Source organism: Halichoerus grypus, chromosome 3 (assembly GCF_964656455.1).
Source record: "Halichoerus grypus chromosome 3, mHalGry1.hap1.1, whole genome shotgun sequence".
Taxonomy (NCBI): Eukaryota; Metazoa; Chordata; class Mammalia; order Carnivora; family Phocidae; genus Halichoerus; species Halichoerus grypus.
The window spans coordinates 171,072,274-171,093,193 of NC_135714.1; the positions used below are offsets into that span (position 1 = coordinate 171,072,274).

At 47.7% G+C, this 20,920-nt stretch overlaps 1 protein-coding gene across 5 annotated transcripts in view; it reads left to right on the top strand.

The window, feature by feature from the left end:
* The window catches only part of ZMAT4 (zinc finger matrin-type 4), a 354,366-nt gene that overhangs the window by 2,775 nt on the left and 330,671 nt on the right, over positions 1 to 20,920 (top strand). Inside the window, exon 1 of one of the 5 annotated variants that reach the window (XM_078069583.1) lies at positions 5,789 to 6,199. The exons of the other annotated variants lie outside the window; for them this stretch is intronic. The gene's annotated coding sequence lies outside the window, so the exon portion shown is untranslated. Of the gene's footprint in view, positions 1 to 5,788; positions 6,200 to 20,920 lie in introns of those variants that run through there. 5 annotated transcript variants of the gene reach the window in all.

The following is a 20,920-nucleotide window of genomic DNA, read 5'->3' on the forward strand; positions in this document are numbered from 1 at the left end:
TTTCCTATTGTCTCTTTTCATCATAAACACATCAGTAATCTCTTTGCCAACCTACTTTGATCTCATCATTTTGTGCCAATTTTGCTGTTAAAGAAAACCGTCCCCTGAAAAGAGGATTGAAAACATATGAAAATTTAACAGAGAAGAGTCTTTTAGTCCTTCTATTTTAAAATTTAATTTTGTGGTTTTGGGGAAATCAAATAAGCACGTTTATTGTGTTAGGTGTTTTCGTTGAGTGCTGTTGAGACGTCTTCTTTTTTCTCTTGGGTGGAGGCGTGAACTCCCCAGTTATTCTGGGGGTGTGTGTCTGGCGGTTTGAAGTAGTCTGGAGTATCCCCTGAAAGGTGAAGAGATTGGAGCATGATGCTTCTCTTTATTCATCACAGGGTGAAGGCTGTTTTGAAATCTAGGCTCTGAAATGTACTCACCTCCCACGGTTATTTTTCCCCTTCATTCTTAGGAAAATTTCATAGCCCAAATTGTTAGTAAATAGTTCACCTGACTCACTTTTCCTTACACACACACATGTCGCCTTCCTCCCTCCCCGCTCGGGAGCTATTGCATGCTGAACGATCTTACTTAATCTGATACATGCCTTTCTTTCTTCCTTCTCTTCTGATTCTTCCTTCCTGTCACTTAAGGTCACCCTAGAGGTTGAGATTTAATTTTGGACACCCTGCTCACCTCACTTCTAGAACAGTTAACCGAGGGGAGTCAAAAATTCTGGGATGCACCTGGAGTTGCCCTGCGGGAGCAGTGAAACAATCCTTCACCACGTTCTGTTCCACGCAGACCTCCCCAGAGCACATGTGGTGGTGCAGCTACCCCTCATGAGGCAGGCAGGGCAGACGGTTCTGAGCACAGGCCTGTTAGATTCGCTGGGACTCCATCACGTAGAACCCTTGCTGCCCCGCTGTCCTGACACCCACCCACCCTCAGCTCCCATGCAAAGGACTGACCTTGGACGCATTAGCCAGCAGTGAAATGTGCCTGTCATTCTCCCAGTTCCTTTGTTCTTTGTTCCCTTCTTACCCCTAAATCTCTCTCTCTCTCCAGAGTTAGGAAGGATCAGATCTACTTATTCTTACTAGGGTGTAAATGGTTAAGAGTGTTGCCACTGACAGAGGTGTTTGTGTTCTTAATGGAAATCCAAGCTGTTCATAGTGGAATTGCAGACATCTGCCTTGGGATTCAGAAGATGGAGTTTGGGTGGGGAGTGTCTGGGCAGTCGTGGACCTTTGCTTTTCAGTGAAGGCTGGTCGTGCTCTCACCCCGTCAAGGACATGCTGTAGCCACGTGGGGGAATGTGCCGGCAGTATTTGGTGTCTAGCACCCGGAGCCTGATCCCTCAGACTTGACCTTGGCACTGTACTTATTTTGCCTATTCTGACCTCAGTTTCTTCATATATACAGCCAGGGGCTTGGACTGTGTTCTCATCGATCCCCTTTCTGCTCTGCCCTTCTCTCTGGATGTTGCCCCTGGAGTCCTAGATCCAGCTGGGGATGTTAGAGCTCCAGAAGGACTTGGAGCTTGCGGAGCGTGCTCCAGTGTGGGCCACAGTGCTCAGGGATGCTTTCGGAGCTGGAATCCATGAAGGCAGGTCGGAGGGATGGTGGTTGTTATGCCACAGGAAAAACAGGCTGAGGGTGATGTAATAACTGATTTTGGTTTAGGAGGGGATGTTACATGGAGGATGGCGACCAGCTGTTCTCCATCTCCAGTAGGATTGAACGAGAGAAAATAGACAGAAATTGCAGCAGATGGACTTAGATTAGGTATGAGGAAGAATTTTCCGTCAGCAAGAGTTGTTAAAAAGGGAAGGTTGTGGAGCCTCCGTGATGATCTTTAGGAAATGGGTAAGCAGGAGATTCAGCTGGAGGAGGAGGTGGAGCGCTGTGAGGAGCCTGCAGGAAGGGCTGTCTGCTCCCGGGATCCTGGCCCTTTCCCCAGGAGGGCCCTTTGTGGTTTCCCAGAAACCTCACCTTTGCTCTGAGGCTATCAAAGTGGCTGAGGGCCCAAGTCCCTGGGATGGCAGGAAGGGCTGTGGCCAGCCTGCGTGGCCCTCCAGGTACCGCCTAGACTGGCAGAGCCTGTCCACTGCTTGGGGCTCTCCAAGTCTAATCTTTCATTCCCAGTTGTGGCCAGTGGGACCCAGGGAGGCAGCAGGCCTTGGTGTCCTCACGCCCTGACCCGATGGCAGAGCCAGGACCAGAGTCGAGGTCCTCCATCCCTTGAGTTAGTGTTCTTTGCTTGGTAGCTCATTTTTTCTCTTGCTTCCAAATTGAATAGACCATTTACTTTTTCTGGGCTCCTAATTTTTCTCTAACCAAGTGGTGGAGACAGGGACACCTGCAGTTAAGCAGTGTTTACCGAGTGCCCTTTACTAGCACGGGGTACTCCACTCCACCTTCCCTGATTTATACAGCAAACTCTTCAGCCTCAGTCAGTGATTGGGAGGGGCTGCCGCAAGGCCAGGGCTGAGGGCGTGCCTGCCGGAAACTGGAGCAGAAAAGAGGGGATCGGGTACAATGCGAGGAGGAAAAATATTATTCCATCTGAATCTTATAGAGCTGAGAGACTTGAGACATCTAGTTCAAGCTCCTCCTTGGATAAATGAAATGAGACGTCCACAGCATGCATGGGATGTGGACAAGACCCTTATATCACCAGTTACCTTTACAAAACAAAACAGAATTTGGAATTTCATTCAGATTCTCGTTTCTGAGAGACGCTTCTACAACGTGGGGCTGAAAGTCCATATTCCTTCCAGCCAGACTTGATTCATCACTGGGCAGATACATCTCTGGGGGCATGCTTGGAGCCCCCTGGGAAGAGCCTTCGGGGAGGCCCGAGGAAGGGGCACACTGTGACAAAGGGGTGGGCTCTCTCAAGGCCTGGAGGCTGGCTCCCTGTGGGGTCAGGGGAGGAGCAGGGTCCTGCTGATGAAAACAGCCTCACGCTCTCGAGAATGAGGCAGAGGCTGGGCCCGCTTTGCCTTGCAGTGGTTTGAGCCACGTACGATGCAAGACGAACTGGTGAAATGAACACCACAAAATAAATTCATAATTGGGAAGTGCATGTGTGTAGTCACTGAGTACAAGGAAAGAAACACGTAAGGCTGTGCTGGGCTGGCTAGGGGCCGGCAGGGGGTGTCCAGAGCCACGTTTCTGTGCTAACAAAGGCATCCTGAGCACTGTGCCCAGCCCTGAGGCAGGCGCTGGGGAGTCCGTCAGAAACAAGATAGGCGTGGTCCTTGTCCTGCGGGAACTTTCAAGGGAAGCCCGTTAGCCCCTGAGGCAGCCAAGCAGGAGGTGTGTCTGAGGAGCCCAAGGGTAAGAGGGCACAGTGGGCACCAGGGACTGGGCTGCCCGGGTGGTGAGACAGGCTGGAAGCGTGGAGAGAGCCGGGAAGCCGAGGGAGAGGAGGAGGGGGGAGAGCACAAGAAAGGACAGAAAGCCAAGGGACTGCCGCGCCTGTCCTGGGAAGGTGAAAGAGCCCACGTCCATAGAGAGAACCGAGAGAAAACAGATGGGCAGGCTAACCCAGGGTGGCCTTGTCTCAGCCCTGCTGCCACTGTTCCTTTCCATTCAGGATGACACTCAGCCTGACCCCCGCTTCGGTGTCACAGACTGCAGCAGAAGGCAATGAGGTGTGGGGGGCACGATGGTAGTATGTCCTGGATGCTTGGTATGGTCAGGTGAGGCCTCTTGGAGAGAGCAACACCTGACAGGGACTTGAGAAATAAAAAGGATCCCACCGGGTGGATGGGGAGGGGGAGGGGGAGGGCAGCCGCACTGGCAGGACTCAGAAGCACGAAACAGCCCCGTGTGTCAGAGCACTGTGAGTAATATTCGGGTGTTGCTGCATCTGAGCACACAAGGTATGTTTCTGGGGGTGCAAGAGAGACAGGGGTTGGGAGTGTGCCCAGGTAGGGAGGGACCAGCTGGCCACACTGAGGAGCAGAAGGGTTTTAGGCAGGAAAAGGCAGTCACATTCGCATTTAGGACGCATGAGTTGTGGAATGGAGGGTGGGGGTGAGGTTTGGGAGAGGCAAGGCTGGGCTAAGGGCCTGGTCCTGAAGTCATTTGCTGCCATCGAGGCGAGCAGTGATGAGGGAGGAAGGAAGACCCTGGCAATGGGAGAAGAGGAGGGAACAGCATCGCAGGGTGACCCTTTGACTTCCTAAGTTATCCTCAGTCAAGCAAAAATGAAAATGAATTTTTCATCCCCTGGAGGAGAAGCTGACAGGTGACAAGGAAAGGTCACACGGGTAGATGAAAGAGGGAAAGAGACAGAGAGAGAAAGGGAGAGAGCAGTGCCCCCCACTGCAGGCAGGATGGGAGCAAATGGGTTGCAACAACAGGAAAAGGATATAAGCTAGACATTAGCGTTAATGCCTTAATGGAGGGATTGTTAAACACGGGGACAGGGTCAGCAAAGACGGCTATGAACTAATTCTCTTCTCCATCGAGTATTAAAAAATCAGTCTGTCCCATGATGGAAGAGTAGGCAAAGGATGTGAACAGGGAGTTCAAACAAAGAGAAAAGAAACACAAATGTCCAGAAAAAGATGTACAAGTGTCCAACCTATCTAATAATTAAAATAGTACATTAGAAATAAGATATCATTATCCACCTACCAGACTAGCAAAAATGAAAATGATACGCCCTGTGTTGTAATGAATGCCAGGACGTGGACATTTGCAGACTTAGCTGGTGGGAAGATCATTTGCAAGCACGGAGACATGTCTCAAAAATATACCCTCTAAACCAGCAAGCAATTCCTCCTCTAGGAATTTATCCTACGGAAATAATCAGAGCTGTGCAAAATAGTTCTAATCAAGGATATTCCTTTCAGCATTATTCATTATAACAAAACATTGTATGGGGGGATTAATTAAATCTAATATGGCTCATCCTTAAAATGGAAATCAAAGAAGCTATTAAAGTTACATTGAATAATATATAAGAATATGGGAAAATGCTAATAATATATAGTAAGTAAATAAAGGTTTAAAAGTAAAGAGAGTATAAATACAATTTTGTAAAAAAAAAAAGATGCATACAGTCATGAAAAATAGAATGGAATACAATATATCAGAGTGATAATGGTGGTGATCTCCGGGTTTTAGGAAACATCTGATTCTTTTATTAAACTTTTCCGTATTTTCCAAATTTCTTACAGTGAATGTGTTGTTTTACACATCAGAAAAGCACGTTCTTTAAATCAGTTATTCAAACCACAAATGTTGGAGCAGGGACTATACATGTAACAATGTGTCCGGCACTGTCTTGCTCCCTAAAAGTCATAAGGCAGCCGGCCAGGTGTCCTCAGTCCATTCGGTGAGATTGGATAAATGTGCAAAGGCCGAGCAGCGCGAGCTCCCCTGCTCAAAGTCGGCTTCCGATGTTGAGGGTGCAGGATCTCTGTGCCGGGAAGGGTGACCATGGGCAGGGGCAGCCTTCCTCCTCCCCTTCTCTCTTCCCCCCTTCCACACACAGTGCCAGCCTTGTCCCTTACAGTGGTCAGACCTAGCTTAGCCTTTAGGTGGTGTGTTTACATGCCTCACACACATCTGCAGATGTCCTAAGTGGAGAAGTTGAGGCTCAGAGAGGCTATGACTTGGTCAGGATCAGGGTCACAAATCTAGTGAGTGGCAGAGCTAGGTGACAAGGAACTTGGGTATCAGAGCCCGCGCACCCTTTCTGGAGTGGGCTGTCTTGTAGAGCTTCTCGTGCTATTGTGGATAGCTGGTAGATTTCCAGCAGGAAGGTGTGGAGCACCCTCCCCTCCTTCCCAGAAGCCAAGCCTTTTGCTTAACTCACCTATTAATTAAGACCGAGTGAATGCACGGACAGCTCCCGACAGCCATCGCATTTAGAGGAGTGACTTTGGGTGCGGAGGGTCTCCAGCGGTGCCCTCCTGGTTCTGCTTCCTGACTGAGTGCCTCATTTGTGGCTGGTTTTCCAGACTGCTTTTGCTTCCCGTGGTGCTTTCCTTTGTTGCATAAACTCTGGGCAGCCTGAGAATCCCGCTGTCTGTGGCGGTCACAGATGGCTGGCTCCATGGTGTGTGCCCAGGCTGCGTCAGGGCTCTCTGAGGCGCTTTCCCTCAGCAGGGCAGGTGGCGGCTCTGAGGGCCACATCCTTGGGGCTTTCACAGGCTGAACTGAGGAGAGTGGAGACGCCTGCTAAGAGGTAGGGCTGGATGAGGAGTGGTGTGGGCCGCTTGGCTGCTTTGCTGCTCTATTTATTTGAATAACAACACAGATTTGTATGATGTTTTGCATTCGCAAGCTTCAGAGGTGGATGGGGCAGGTGTCTTTCTCCCCGTTGTACACAGGAGGAAATTGATAGTTGGAAAGGCAAAGCCACTTGCCTCAGTTTGTATGGGCAATAGGCAGAAGAGCCGGCATGGAACAAACCAGATTTTCTGCCCGCAGACACCACCCTACTCGTAATCGACAGGGGCTTCTTGCTGGCACGTGTCCTGGGTGCGGCGGGGGTGGGCCACAGCACCCCGTGTGGCCCTGGCAGGTACTTGATGACTTAGTTGATGGTAGCACATGTGAGGGGACTTCCAGAACACGGTGCATTCAGCTGAGTCCTGCCGTGAGGCCAAGTCCAGTAGGTCCTGAGAAAAGTGGATGCCAACGAGAGCGCGAGTGATCACGGAAGGCTCGTGGAGGATGAGGGTCCTGAGCCCTGAAGGATGAGCGTGATTGGGACAGAAAGGGGACCTTCCTGGTGTGAGTGGTGATCCAGAGCCAAGAGACAGCATGTGATGTTGGAGGCCACTGAGGGGCCATGTGGCTCGGTCAGGAGGTGATGCGGAGAGGTGCCTTGCGTGTCCCTCATCCCAGGCTTTGCTTCATTTCTCAGAATCCCTCCTGCGTAATAAGCTCGGGCAATGCCACTGGGAGGGAGGAAGTAATGGGTTGGGGTTTTCCTATGGATTCCCTCCTTCTCGCTGCCTCTCTTGATTTTGCTCCCACTGAAAACAAAATTGCCCTGCAGGGTTCCAGAACACAGGAAGGGGCATTGGGATGGTTCCTATTCTGCCAGCCCTCCCCTGCCTGCCTGGAACTTAAGGTTTTCAGAATATGAAAAGAGGAAGGAAACATTATGGGCCAAAAGGAAAAGAAAGAAAAAGGGAGCAGAATGGGGAGGAGGTGGGGAACTCAAGAGCGGTGTTTGGAAACGAGGAAGCAACTTCTAGCACACTGAAAAAGCAGAAGCATAACCTCTTTCTAAATTGTAGATTTTTAAAAAAGATTTTATTTATTTGACAGAGAGAGAGCGAGCGAGCATGTACATGAGTGGGAGGAGGGGCAGAGGGAGAAGCAGCCTCCCCGCTGAGCAGGGAGCCCGATGTGGGACTCGATGCCAGGACCCTGGGATCATGACCTGAGCCGAAGGCGAAGCTTAACTGACTGAGCCACCCAGGTGCCCCTAAACTGTAGATTTTTAAGTGTGGCGAGACATAAATAAGAAAGGAAAAAGAGTCTGAGACTACCCTTTCTTTTCAAAGTCTTAAACGTTTGGTCATCAGCCACATTTTGCAGAGGAACCCAACGCAGGTGCAGTTCACACAGCTGGTGGGTGGCGGATTACAGGCTGGTGCTGCCAGCTGTGCTGGCCCTTCTGGTCCAGGCCTGGGGACCGTGGGGGTCTAGGAGGGGGAAAGGGGGCTCCTTCTGCCTCCAGAGCAGCCCCTTGTCTGTTTGTCCATCCTGCCTCCTCCTGGTTTCCAGGAGGCTCTGCAGAGAGGTTCAGGGAGGGCCTGGCCAGTAGGCCCCTTGCCGCTGGAGACCGGGTAACTTGTCCATTCCCTGGGACAGGTCATCGAGGGATGCTGCAGGCTACAGGGCTGGGAGAGCTTGAGGCTGCTCTGCTCTTTGATTTCACCCTGATGGAAATGATGGGCTTCTCTCCCTCACCCTTCAATTTCCTGAACAGGGTTGTGAGCTTCTGAAATGTGATGTGTTCACTTACTCATTGCTCAAAATAGTGAGAATTGACAGTCACAGTTCTAAGGCTTTATGATGCGGTAGCGGACAAAACTGACCCAGTCCCCATCCTCCCCGAGATGCTATTCCAGTGAGGGGAGACAGATGGCAAACAAAGAAGTCAATTTGTAGGAGGGCCGATATGTGAAATGGGGAAAAATGAAGCAGAGCAAGGGAATGGGGAGAGTGTGTGGGGAGGGTGTGTCCATGAGGGTGTGTCCCCAGGAGGGTCTCAGTGATAAAGTAACACCGGAGCAGAGACCCAGGGCTGTGGAGGGTGATCCATGCGGATGTCTGGGGCAAGGGCAGTCCAGGCCAGGAGAGGCCCTGAAGCTGGAGATACTTGGGGGGTCAGATGTAGCCATGAGGCCAAGGTGAGCTTCATCAAACCCCTGGAGAGTTTTGAGCAAAGGAGTAACACAGTGTATGATTGAAGGGATTGTTCTGGCTGCCTAGTGCGTGCCTTGAGAGCTCCCTGTGGGAGAGCTGTGTGGAGGCAATGATCCTGGCTAGAGGGGGTGGTGGCTTGGATTAGTGGTAGCAGTTGCTGGGGGGTGTTGTGTGGAACAGTCAGATTCTGGATATATTTTGAAGGTGGAACCGACTGGATTTCGTGATGGGTTGAACGTAGGGTTTGAGAGAAAGAGGGTTCACAGATGATTTCCAAGGCTTTTGGCGTGAGATGGAAAAGTTTGTGGAAGGAAAAAATTGGGGGAAACAGGAGGTAAGAATTTTGTTTGGGGAGATGTTAGACATCTAAATGAAATTCCTGCTAGTCCATTGGGTTATGGGTCTAGAGTTCAGAGAAGTCTATGCTAGAGAAAAATCTTGGGAGTTGTCTGTGTGTTGATAATATTTAAAGTATGGGGCCAGATGAGATAACCTCGAGAGTGAGTGTAGAAAGGAGCTACAAAGACTGAATTCTGGGAATTCCAATACTTATAGATCTAGAATAGGAATTGGTGAACTTTTTGTTGAAGAGCCAGATAGTAAATATTTTAAACTTTTCAGTCCATATGTTCTTTGCTGCCACGAGTCTGCTTTGCCTTTGCAACACAAAAGCAGCCACAGACAACATGTAAATGAATGAGTGTGACTGCATTCAATGAAACTTCATTTACAGAATAAGGCAGCCGACCCACAGGCCATGTTTGCTGACCTTTGTACTAGGACGTCAAGATGAACCAGCAAAGGAGATGGAGAAGGAACAGCCCCTGAGGTAAGATTGCCTCAGAGCCTAAGTGAAGCATTTTCTTTCTTTCTCTCTTTTCTTTCTTTTTCTCTTTCTTTTCTTTTCTTTTCTTTTCTTTTCTTTTCTTTCTTTCTTTCTTTTTTCTTTCTTTCTTTCTTTCTTTCTTTCTTTCTTTCTTTCTTTCTTCTTTCTTTTTTTTTTGCAAAAAGGTGATTTTATTAAAGCTCAGGGACAGCCAGGAGTGCCTGAGGAATGTCACACTTATCACATGGGGGGCGGGGCGGTGTAGGGTGCCAACTTCTGCTTTGTCCTCATCTAGCCTTCTGCTCCCTCATCATTTCCCCCCTGAACAGTTTTGACCCTTAAATCTTTAAGGTTGTTGAAGGTGGAAGGTCTCATCTTCTGTAACTTCTACCTGCAAGGAGGGAGTAATCGGCCTGCTCACATACTGCTGGTGTGTGAAGTCGGTGGGGACCGAGAACTGAGCATTAGCAGGGAGACCACCAGCGAGCTGATGGCGCTTGAGGTGAAGGCCTCTTCGGAGCGGGTTGGTGGAAAGGTGTTGGAGATAGCTTATGGAAACAACCTTATGGAGGAGTGTGGGGGGGTGTGCTTAAAATGGGGGAAATACCAGGATGTGTGTGTGCTGGTGGAAACAATCGAGTCTAGAGCACAAAGGTGATGTAGGTGACAACTGCTGGAGCCATGGGGAGGGAGGGGCTGGGACCCAGTGACGGGGGCAGGCGTGGCCTGGCTGGCCGAGTGGACAGCCAGGGAAGGGAAGGGCAGTTGTGGTCACAAGGCAGTCAGGTGGGATGTGTGGGGGTCAGAGTGGGGACTCTCTCCTGTTGCTTCATTTTCTCAGTGACTGGGAAGGAAGATCAAGAGCTGTCAGGTGGGGAGGGGACGTTGGTCATGGGCAGTGGAGACAGATGCCCCTGAGCACAGGGGGGAGGGGGTTGGGAGACAATGAAGAGGTTGTGAGTCTTTAAATCAAAATTAAAATGTTTGTGGTGATGCTATCACTTGAGCTTTCCACTGTAAAAGGGGCTCTGTAAATTCTGAAGAGTTATGACTGAATTAATAAGGCCAAGACGAGGGTGTGGATTGAAAGTCCTCAAAAAACAGTCTCAGATTCCCACAGGCCTGGAGCTGCCTACCCAGGTGGCTCTTATATGGCTGTATTTTTTTTTAATTGAGCTATAATTGACATATAACATTATATTAGTTTCAGGTGTACAACATAATTATTTGATATTTGAATATATTGCAACATGGTCGCCACGATAAGTCTAGTTAAATCCATCACTATGCATAACTATGCGTAGTTACATTTTTTTTTTTTTTTTGTACGATTGTATTTTGAGGAAATGGAGCTGCTGACTGGAGTTACTATCACTCCTCCCAAATCAGACAGTTGCGTGAGGTGAGAGAGACCACTGGCCTGGGGTTGGGGGAGTTAGGGGAAGCCTGCTGTACTTTTTTCTCTCTCCTTCTAAAGCTTTTTTATTTGAGACTTCTTACTTATTTTTTACATCTTTTTATGAGGCAGGAGAGAGGAAGGAATGAGAGGAGGATTCCTCTCTCTAATTTTTATGTGAAGACATTGTCCTGGGGAGAGAAGGGACCTACCCAAGGTCCTTGATCTGAATGTGGGGTGGACCCCATAAGGTGGGGACTGAACCCTCTGGTGTCATCCTTTCAGATGTCCTAGGACAAAGGGAGGAGAGGTGGAGAAGCGGCCTCCTGGAGAAGTCCCTACAGTTTGGGAAGAGGGAACTGTTCATAGAAAGTAGGAAGAAATAGAACACCTCCTTAGTTCTAGTTAGATGCCTGTAGGGAGAGAGCAAGGAAGACAGATGAGGGCACAAGTGGGATTGGTGGAAGGAAACTGACTTGGGGGCTTTAGAAGAGAGAACCAACTAAGAGCATAGACCCAGCAGAAAGCAGGCAGAGGCTTCCCTCCGGGACTGTGCTGTGTGCGGCACTGGAGGGAGGAGCGCAGCTTGAGGGAAGTGGGGGATGCTCGGGGACTTCAGAATGTGTGCTGAGGGACCCGGTTTACCTCAATGCACTGTCAGTGCAGCCCAGGAAGGGGCGTGGCCTAGCACCAAACCGGGCATGTATAGGACCCGTGACTGTCCCCAGGCCCATCCGGGTTTCAGAGAGGGCACTCTTTTTGGATGGCAGAGGGTCCAAAACCCTGTGCTCACTTAGGGCCCGAGGTTGTTTGTGGGAGTGATAAAGGCACTACGGAGTTTGTGGTTCAGGGCTGACCCAGGAAGAGGATGCATCGTCTTTTCTCCAAATCTTATCTCTGGTGGTCTTTTGGGGATGAAGTAGAGAATATGGAAGCGCAGAGGTGTAGAGACCCAGAGTTTATCCAAACCCAAGTTATCTCCAAGGGCCTGGCTCAGAGAGTCCCTGTGGCTGCTCCAAGCCTTCGTTTCCCCAGCTCTCAAATACCTCAGGATACCATCTCATAGATTTGTTGTAGGGATTAAGTGGAGTGTTAGCTCTAAAGTATCCAGCGTAGTGCCTATAATAGAGCACGTATGCAAGAATCTGTGGGAATGCAGGGTGACAGGGGTGTGGGTGGGAGGGGCGGCTTCTCTCTAAGGCTGGGCCAGGCTGGGCCAGGCTAGTGGGCTGGGGTGAGCAGGTCATGGATTCCATGTGCTTCTGCTGCAGTAGCCATCTCCGAGTGGCTAGTAAAAAGGTTGGAAGACCTGTTTCTGGGTTTCAGAGCTCAAGTGCTTCTTCCCAAATATTGCTGGTCAGCGTACCAGAGAGGAACGGTATAGAATTTCCAAATAGTGCGGTGCCTTCAAAAAAAATAAATCTTGGGAAAGAAACTCTGAAAGCTGCAAGAACCATAATATTGAGATTTAAAGGGAACCCAAAATCCCTGCAATGCTTAGAACAGCAGGAACATAGATTTCTCACACTAATCAAGTGATTTGTGGGAAAATCCTATCCATCTCCCTAACCCGAGCTGAATCAAGCAAATGATGGCTGCGAGTTGCAGAGTGAGCTCCGAGGCAGGCGTGAGGCTGGTTTATGACCCTGCAGAACTTTCCTGTGCCATGAACTCCAGGGCAAGGCGGTGACCCCCAAGGAGGGGAGCCCCCTCAGCCAGCTCCCTCTCAGCTGTCAGGGTGAGGTGGTGTGCGGGGTAGGAGGGTGTCTCCCACCTGCCTGTGGCAGAGCTTCTGGGGCTCTCATCTGCTGAGAGGATTTCACCTGTGTGTCGGGGGCAGGGTGGGCACACATCTCCTCCGGCATCTGAGGAGTGACGGTGGTGGACAGGTACCCGCCCGCGCACTTAAACGTGACACTGACGTGGGAGCTGTCTGTCAGGAGATACTCCTGTCTCTGTGTGGAGAGGACGCTTCTAATGGGCCTTCTACTGGGCTGTGTTTTCAAGCCCTTCCAGGCGATCTGGCCCCATGTGGTTGACATTAAGTATCGCTTTTTTGACTGTGAATGGATATTTCCCAGTCTGGGTTTAGTTAAATTCCAGGGCATTCTGAGTAATCTCAAGAGGGCTCAGGTGAAGCCAGTTTAAGCTTTTTGCAACGTAGAGAGGAGACACTTGATGTGTCACACTTGACATGTGGGGAGATGGGTGGGTGGCTGGATTGGGCTGAGGAAGGAGGGGTCGGGGGCGATGTGTGAATCTTGGCACAAGCGTGTAGTGTCAAAACATCCAAAATGCTGAGGGCTGTTTTTCTACACAGAAAAATAAACTCACTAGAGTTCAGAGAAAGAGGAATACAGTGGCTAAAGACACAGAAAAATGTTTGACTCTGTGACTAATCAGCAGAGCAGAATAGTTAGGCAGATGGGGTTCTGGAGTCAGGCTTTGATCCTGGCTCTGAAAGTGAGCTGTTTGACCTTGTCAAAGTCATTCAGTTGGGCCTCAGTTTCTCCCTCTGTAGCAGGAGGATGAGAGGGCCTACCTTGCTGGGATACCATGTGGTGGTGAGGTTGAGCTCTTACCACTGATAACAATGCCAATAATAACAATAATAAAAGTGCTAATTAAAATGGAAATGAGATGCCATTTTTCCAGCTATAAAATTACTGAAGGTTAAAAATGACATTGCTCAGTGTCATGGAGATATGATAGAATGGTATAAGGTCCTATTATTAGAACTGTAATTGGTGCAACCTTTCTGGTAGGCATGATTTTGGGGAGTTCCATACTTTTGATTTACTTCTAAGATTCTATCCTGAGGAAATGATCGGAGATGTGAAGAAACGTGTGTATGAACGTGTACACTGTGGTGTTATTAGTTTTTCTGAAACACTGGAATCACCTTCCCCCCATAACAGGGAACTAGTTAAATATATTATGGTACATCCATACAGTGGAGTAGTAGGCAGCCAAATAAAAATATTTGAAGAATGTTAGTGACATGAGACCATGCCCATCAAGCCGTAGGTTAAATATTTTCTAAACTGCATAATGAAATACACACATATGTGCATAAACATGGCTATAGTACACCAAGATGCTAACAGAGATTCTCTCCAGATGGTGAGATTACAGATGAGTTTTGTTTTCCTTTTTGTATTTTCTTCTGTAGCTCCAAATACCTTACAGTGAGCCTTTATTAATTTTTGTAATAAAAGTAATTTAAAAATGATGGAAAGAATAGGAGATCTGGTAACCTGAGTGGATCCAGTGCTTGCGCTGTTTGGAAAGTATTTCTCTGGGGATCAGGCCTGAGTGTGGATTCCCCGGAAGCTTGTTGGGAGGCTGTGTATGGATCCTTCTCTCTTCTCTCCCTGACCAATGTGGAAGAAACCAGTGTTTTGGAGATAAAAGCAAACATTCAGAAATGAGGAGGCAGAAGCGGGTATGCGGTGAAGCCATCAGCAAGCAGAGCAGATAGCTTGCCCTGGTTTGCTCTCAGCCCTGAAATCCATTAGCTTCCTGGGAGCCACAGATGGTGACAACCTACGTGTCTAGTCACTACCAAAGCCTTACCCAGCCTGGAGCCTGCTGCCCTCTTTCCTTATGGTTGTCACTAGGAAACCAGGAAGAGGTATCTTAAAACAGCAGGCCTGCCCACAGGATGCTCCTAGAACATGGGGGCTGGAGACAGCAGGGATGATGTAGGCCACTTGGCAGTGGCCATGGGTCCAGGGGCAGGTGTGTCTCACAGGACACAGTGGTCCCCAAGCCTGAGCCAGGTTACAGGGGTTCTCTCCTATGGCATCACGCATGGTGAAGCATGGGGTATCTGAACAGAATGTTTGCAAATTTTATAGTTCATTAAGTGCACTGATGGAGCTGGCTATTTAACAGAAATAATTCTTTTATTCAACAAATACCTTTCGAGGACATGTCATGTGTCAGGTCTGGGGTTAGGTGCTGGGTATTCCCTGGCGAATAAAGCAGAGACCTCAACCTATGTGGAATTTACTCTTTTCTGTGCATTGGACAACTTAGTTCTGATATATATCTTTCAAAATCTGGAATTTTTTTTTTTTAATGTATTGGTTTTGCTTAAAGTAGGACACACTTGCTTTAGGTCTGTGAAATATTGTAGAAATAGTGATTTTTTTTTTTCCTTTAGTGCAGATGTCCCAAGTGTTAGATAAGTTTAAATATTTTTCTTCAATTCATCCTTATGACATCTCTGCGAGATGGGGCAGGAAGGGGGTGCTGCTTGCCTTCAAGTGAGGTGCGGGAAGGGACATTTTTGGCTCTAACTTTGGCCCTGCTGAAAATGTCAGGGCAGCTGCTGACTTAAGTTCAATGAGGCTGTCTCTCTTGATTGACTCTTGATGGCCACTGGCCACTTGGAGGCCCTTTGCTGAGGAGATGTTGTATGTTCTCTGCCCTCTGGAAACCGCTCATTCACCTCGGAACTTTTTTTAAAAAGTTGAAATACATTGTATTTCAATTTCAATATTACATTGAAATTCAAGGTATTGAAAATACAATGGCTATTGTGGTTTTTTTTTTTTTTTTTCTCATTACACTCAGCACCAGAATCAGGTTCCCTAAGATCCTCCGAGGTACAGGATTATGTTTAGCAAATATAAATTGTAACTTTTGTAAAGATGCCACCTTCCTCTGTATAATATGTTGTGACTTAGGTTTTTCCTCTCTGCTTTGGAATGCACCCAGATGTTTTGCTTCTTTTAAAGATCTGACATGGCCATGGCCGGCTCTATAAATAGTACCAAACATCAGCTATAATGCTGGCACGATGCTGATTTTTTTTTTCCTGCCACCCACTGAAAGTCTTGGGAGAAAATTCTCTCTCTCTCTCTCTCTCTCCACACACGCACGCACACATACACACACACACAGACACACACTTATAGTTATATTTAGACATAAGTAAAAACCCTGAATGTGTTCAAACACATATGTATTTTGTTTCTTTTGTTTTTTAGGAATTAGGTAAAAAGGAGTTAAAGAGCTTTCAACAACAACAGAAAACAAAAGGACTTTCCTAAGTATCTACGATGTCCAGGCAGAGTACTCAATTAAATTACCCCCGTCACCAAAACTCACAGTCCAACAAGAGGACAGCTTTATTAGTAACTAATCCTACCAGATTTCCTGGGCATAAAATGTGAAAAGATTCCTTTTATAAATTCCTGGGGATTTTTAATAGTTGTAGAAAGAGTCTCTAACGGTTGTATTAGTTTGCTAGGATTGTGGTAATGAAGTAGGACTGAGTGGCTTGAAGGACCGAAATTTCCTGTCTCACAGGTTAAAAGCCTGGAAGTCCTGCATTAAGGTGCCAGCAGGTGGGTTCATCCTGAGGGCTTGAGGAAAGGAGCTGTTCCAGGCCTCTCTCCTTGGCTTGTAGATGACCATCCTTCTCCCTGTGTCTCTTCAAATTGTCTTTCCTCTACACGTCTGTCACTGTGTCCAAATCTCCCCCTTCATAAAGGTCCCAGTCATACTGGATTAGAGGCTACCCTAATGGCCTCATTGTAGCTTGATGACCTCTGTTAAGACCCTATCTCCAAATAAGGTCAGGCTCTGAGGTGCTGTGCCTTGGAACTTCAAATATGAATTTTCTGGGGGAGGGGGTACAATTCAACCCACAACAACAATCTTTGAGATAATACTTGTACATCTGGGAATAACTCGCCTTAAACCATCTGAGATTGATAATATTTCTCCTCTTCTTTCCTCACTGAGGAATGACTTTCTACTTTTCACGTTATTTTCAAATTTAACTTTACTAACCCAATTCCCTCTATGGTAGCCAAACCTATTTCCTCTTCTGTGGAGCAAAGAGAAGACAGCTGGTCACCAGCCTTGGTCTAGTAGCTTAGTAGCCATCTTGAAGGGCATGACATTCTATCTTCTCTTTTTCCCTCATGTCTTGGCCTCCCTGCAGCCTGACCAGTGGGCTCCTATAAGGAATGTCTTGGGGGAGGTCCTGTCCTTCTCCAGATGGGTACCCCTGAGTACTGTGGGCAGACTTGGCACTGCTGAGGGTGTGGGGAGCAGACAGGTCAGGGAGGAGCTCATCAGCATTCAGCTCCCAGCCTAGCTGTCTTCTGGGGCCACCAAGCCCTGACTGCTACTTCGCATACCCTCCTCCACATCCGGTGAAGACACCATATACCACACACACCACCTGTTTCCCAACTGTTCTTCTTAACTTGGAAATCCCATAGGTAATAACTAGTATTTTCACTGCCAGTGGGGGCTGTGAGCACCGATATGCTATATTATAGTTAATACTTTTCAGACACACGCTCATTCATTTCTTTTTCTCTAATCAGCTGCTCACACCAATATGCTGTATTGTGTTTAATACTTTTCAGACACGTGCTCATTAGCTGTTTCTTTTTAACCTATTCCCTTGTCTGAACCAAGTTGACATGCTCCTTGGTCTTCCTGCTCGGTGTTTCATGTTATACTCACAGTCATCACACCCAAGGAGATGTGTTGGGCAGAGGCAAGACTTAGACTCAGGGCTATCTTTGTACTAAGTATACCCACCTGGACAAGAGATTTTATGTTCACTCCCATAGGTGACACTTGGACAGGGAGCCAAGAATGAATCTAGAGTTCCTCTAGGGAGAGCTAGAAACCTGAAGTACAGGGATAGAGCCAAGTGTGACAGAGAAGAAAGAATTTAGTTTTGTTCCTGGCTGTCCTGCTACTTTCCTAGACGCTGTGCAGGGGAATATAGTAGCCAGTTCCGGAGACAAGCACAAAAAAGTTCAGTGCATGGAAGATCGGCAGATATATGTTCTTGTTCTTGGTGCGTTCATCTGCCCTGCTCCTGCAATTCTGAGTAGTACAGCTGGAAAATCCAGTAGGAAAATGGGAAGAGGGGGAGGCATTTTTCTTTTGTTGAGTTATGAATACAGACACCACCATCTTCTTTGGTGTTGCTGCTAAGATAAGCCATGTCAGAAGCTACACCTGTTGCAGCCAGTCAGGTCAGACCAAGAGTTACAATTAGGGAAGGCCTTGGGCCACTGATCAGATACAAGCACTAAAAAAAGTTCCAGTAGCCAAAACGCATTCATGTGCAAAAGTGCAACCATTAAGAAATTGTGTTTAAATTAGGTATGCTTAGCTGCCCTGGGAACGGTATGTAAAACAGATTTTATAGTTTTCCCTTGAGAGTGGGAGTGAAGGGAAAGCTTAGGAAAACTGTATCTCATTAGCTTGGGGTTGGGGGGTATTTTTTCTGGGGGTGTCAGCCATGGCCGTAGGCCCCCAGTTGTAAGATTTAGTGGATGGATCATTCCAACCACACAGTAGGAAACGGCTAGGTGAATCCTGGAGTTTTACTCCCCTTGGGAGGTGTGTGTGGGGGTGTCTTCCCTGGTATACGTTATGCCCGTTCATTTATTTAAATTTTTTATTGTTATGTTAATCCCCATACATTACATCATTAGTTTTAGATATAGTGTTCCATGATTCATTGTTTGTGCATAACACCCAGTGCTCCATGCAGAACGTGCTCTCCTCAATACCCATCACCAGGCTAACCCATCCTCCCAACCCCCTCCCCTCTAGAACCCTCAGTTTGTTTTTCAGAGTCCATTGTCTCTCATGGTTCTTCTCCCCCTCCGATTTCCCCCCCTTCATTCTTCCCCTCCTGCTACATTCTTCTTCTTCTTTTTTTCTTTCTTAACATATATTGCATTATTTGTTTCAGAGGTACAGATCAGCGAGAACAGATCTGCCCGTTCATTTAAAAACAAATATACAGGGGTGCCTGGGTGGCTCAGTTGTTAAGCGTCTGCCTTCGGTTCAGGTCATGATCCCAGGGACCTGGGATCGAGCCCCATATCGGGCTCCCTGCTCCGCGGGAAGCCTGCTTCTCCCTCTTCCACTCCCCCTGCTTGTGTTCCTTCTCTCACTCTGTCTCTCTCTGTCAAATAAATAAATAAAATCTTAAAAAAATAAAAATAAAAACAAATATACACATGCTTTCCCAGTACCTTCCACCCCCATCATCTTGAGGTGAGCCCAGAATGTAACTCTTGCTCTCTCAGAGTTTCTTTTCTTCAAAAGAATTCCAAGTGGTGGTGATCTTAGCAGCTGGATGTGATGGGTGCCTTGTTACAGCTGACACAGTGGCCCACAGCGGTTCTGCTTCTCGAAGAGCACCTAAGCACAGACATTTGATGGGACACCTCCTAAGTGTTCAGGAGTGTGCCGAGGCCACAAGAGGCTAAGGCATTGGCCCTGCCCACAAGCTGCATGATGTAGATGAGGAGACAGACATACCTCAAATGAGCGGAGAACAAGGAAGGGTTCAGTGGGTACTAGAGAGCGCAGTGAACATGCAGAAGAAGGTGACAATTGGGTGGTGGTCAGAGAAGCCTGCAAGTGTTAAGTACAAGGAAGGGTTGAACTAGGGCTTAGTTAGACTTAGGACGTAAAGGAGAGGGAAGAAGCCAGGGTCTCGGGCTGGGAAGGTGGCATGAGCAGAGGCCCCTAAACAGGCATGAATGTGGTGGGTGAGATGAAAAGGAGAATGGCCTGAGGTCTCTTGGCCACTAGCCTGTGAAGGTTGATGATGCTTTGCAGAACAGTCCTAGTTCATGTTTCTATAAAGCAGAAGTAGTGAAGAGGAAGGACACCTCTAACTCATCACAGAATCCCGAGCAACTGCCATCAGCAAGCCCTTTCCCTGCTTGGCAAGGCCGTGGATCCTGTTCAACCCAGTTCTCCACTGCCTGGCTGCACACTGTGTGCCCTGTGCCTAAGTGAACACCTGACTCTTCTCTAGAGACCCTCTGTTGGCCCACTACCTGAACTGCCTCTCTCTACCTGAATGCCTCCCCTCAACTCTACAGGTTCAAATCCTACCCCATCCTTCAAGGTTCAGTTCCAATGTCCTGTCTTCCCATGGAAACTGCCCCGATCTCTCCTCTCCTGTCCCTGGCTCTCAGGGATGCTCTAGTCACTTTTGTGTACTTCTCTTAAATGTTCTTACTACTTACTAGTGAATATTGATTGAGTACTTACTATGTACCAGGCACTATTCTCTGTATCTTGGATAAATCAATGAATAAATCAAAGACTTATGCTCTCCCTGAGTTTACATTCTAAGAGGAGAAAACAGATAATGAATAATACAAATGATACACAAGTAGATTATATACAATTTTAGAAGGTGATAACTGTTACAGAAAAAAAGAAAAAGGAAAGCAGAATGCTGGGGGCAGGAGTGGGGGTTGGGAATGCTGAGCTAGGTGGAATGGCATCAGGTTACAATTTTAGATAGGGTAGTCTATAAATAGGTCTCCTGAAGAGGGTTACATGTGTAAAGACTTGGGCAAAGGCCCTGAGGTGGAAGTGTGCCTGATGTGTTCAAGCAACAAGGAGGCCAGTATTGTGGGTTTTTTTTTTTTTTTTTAGATTTTATTTATTTATTTCAGAGAAAGAGAGAATGAGTGGTGGGGAGGGGCAGAGGGAGAGAGAGAAAGAAGCAGACTCCCTGCTGAGCAGGAAGCCCGATATGGGGCTTGATCCCAGGACCTGGAGATCATGACCTGAGCTGAAGGCATTTGCTTAACCGACTAAGCCACCCAGGTGCCCCAAGGAGGCCAGTATTGTTGTATAGACTGAGAAAGGGAAAGAGAAGCAGGGAAGGTGGTCAGAGAAGAGCAGGGGGATGTCATATATGGCCTTGTAGACCAATTTTAAGGACTCATAGAGACAAGCAGGATTTTGAGCAGAAGAGTGATATGATAAGATTTATTGTTTAAAAGACTCATGCTGGATGCTGTGTTCAGAATAGACCAAAGGCAGGGAAAGGTGGAAGCAGGAGACCAGTCAAGAGGCTACCACAGTGGTCCAAGTGGCCTGCACTAGGGTGGAGGCAATGAGAAAGTGGTCAGATACTTTGCATATTTTGAATTTTATTTTTAATGAGTAGTTTGTGATATAGGGGAGAAGGAAAGGAACCAAGAATGACTGCAAGGATTTTGGCTGGAACAGTTGGAAGGCTGGAGTTGCCAGTGCTGGTGATGGGACAGGCTGTGAGAAGGGGCAGTGGGCCAGTGAGGAGTGTTGGAACTCTCCTCATTGACTGGAAACTACGTAGGAGTAGGTATACCATATGATGCACTTTGCTGTCTCCTTAGGGACTTGGGAATTGTACTTGATGGGTGTATCATATTCTGGGGCTGTTGGGATTGCAAAGAATTCCTGCTTTGGAAGGACATCAGTTAATTTCTCAGTGATTGTTTAGATCAGAT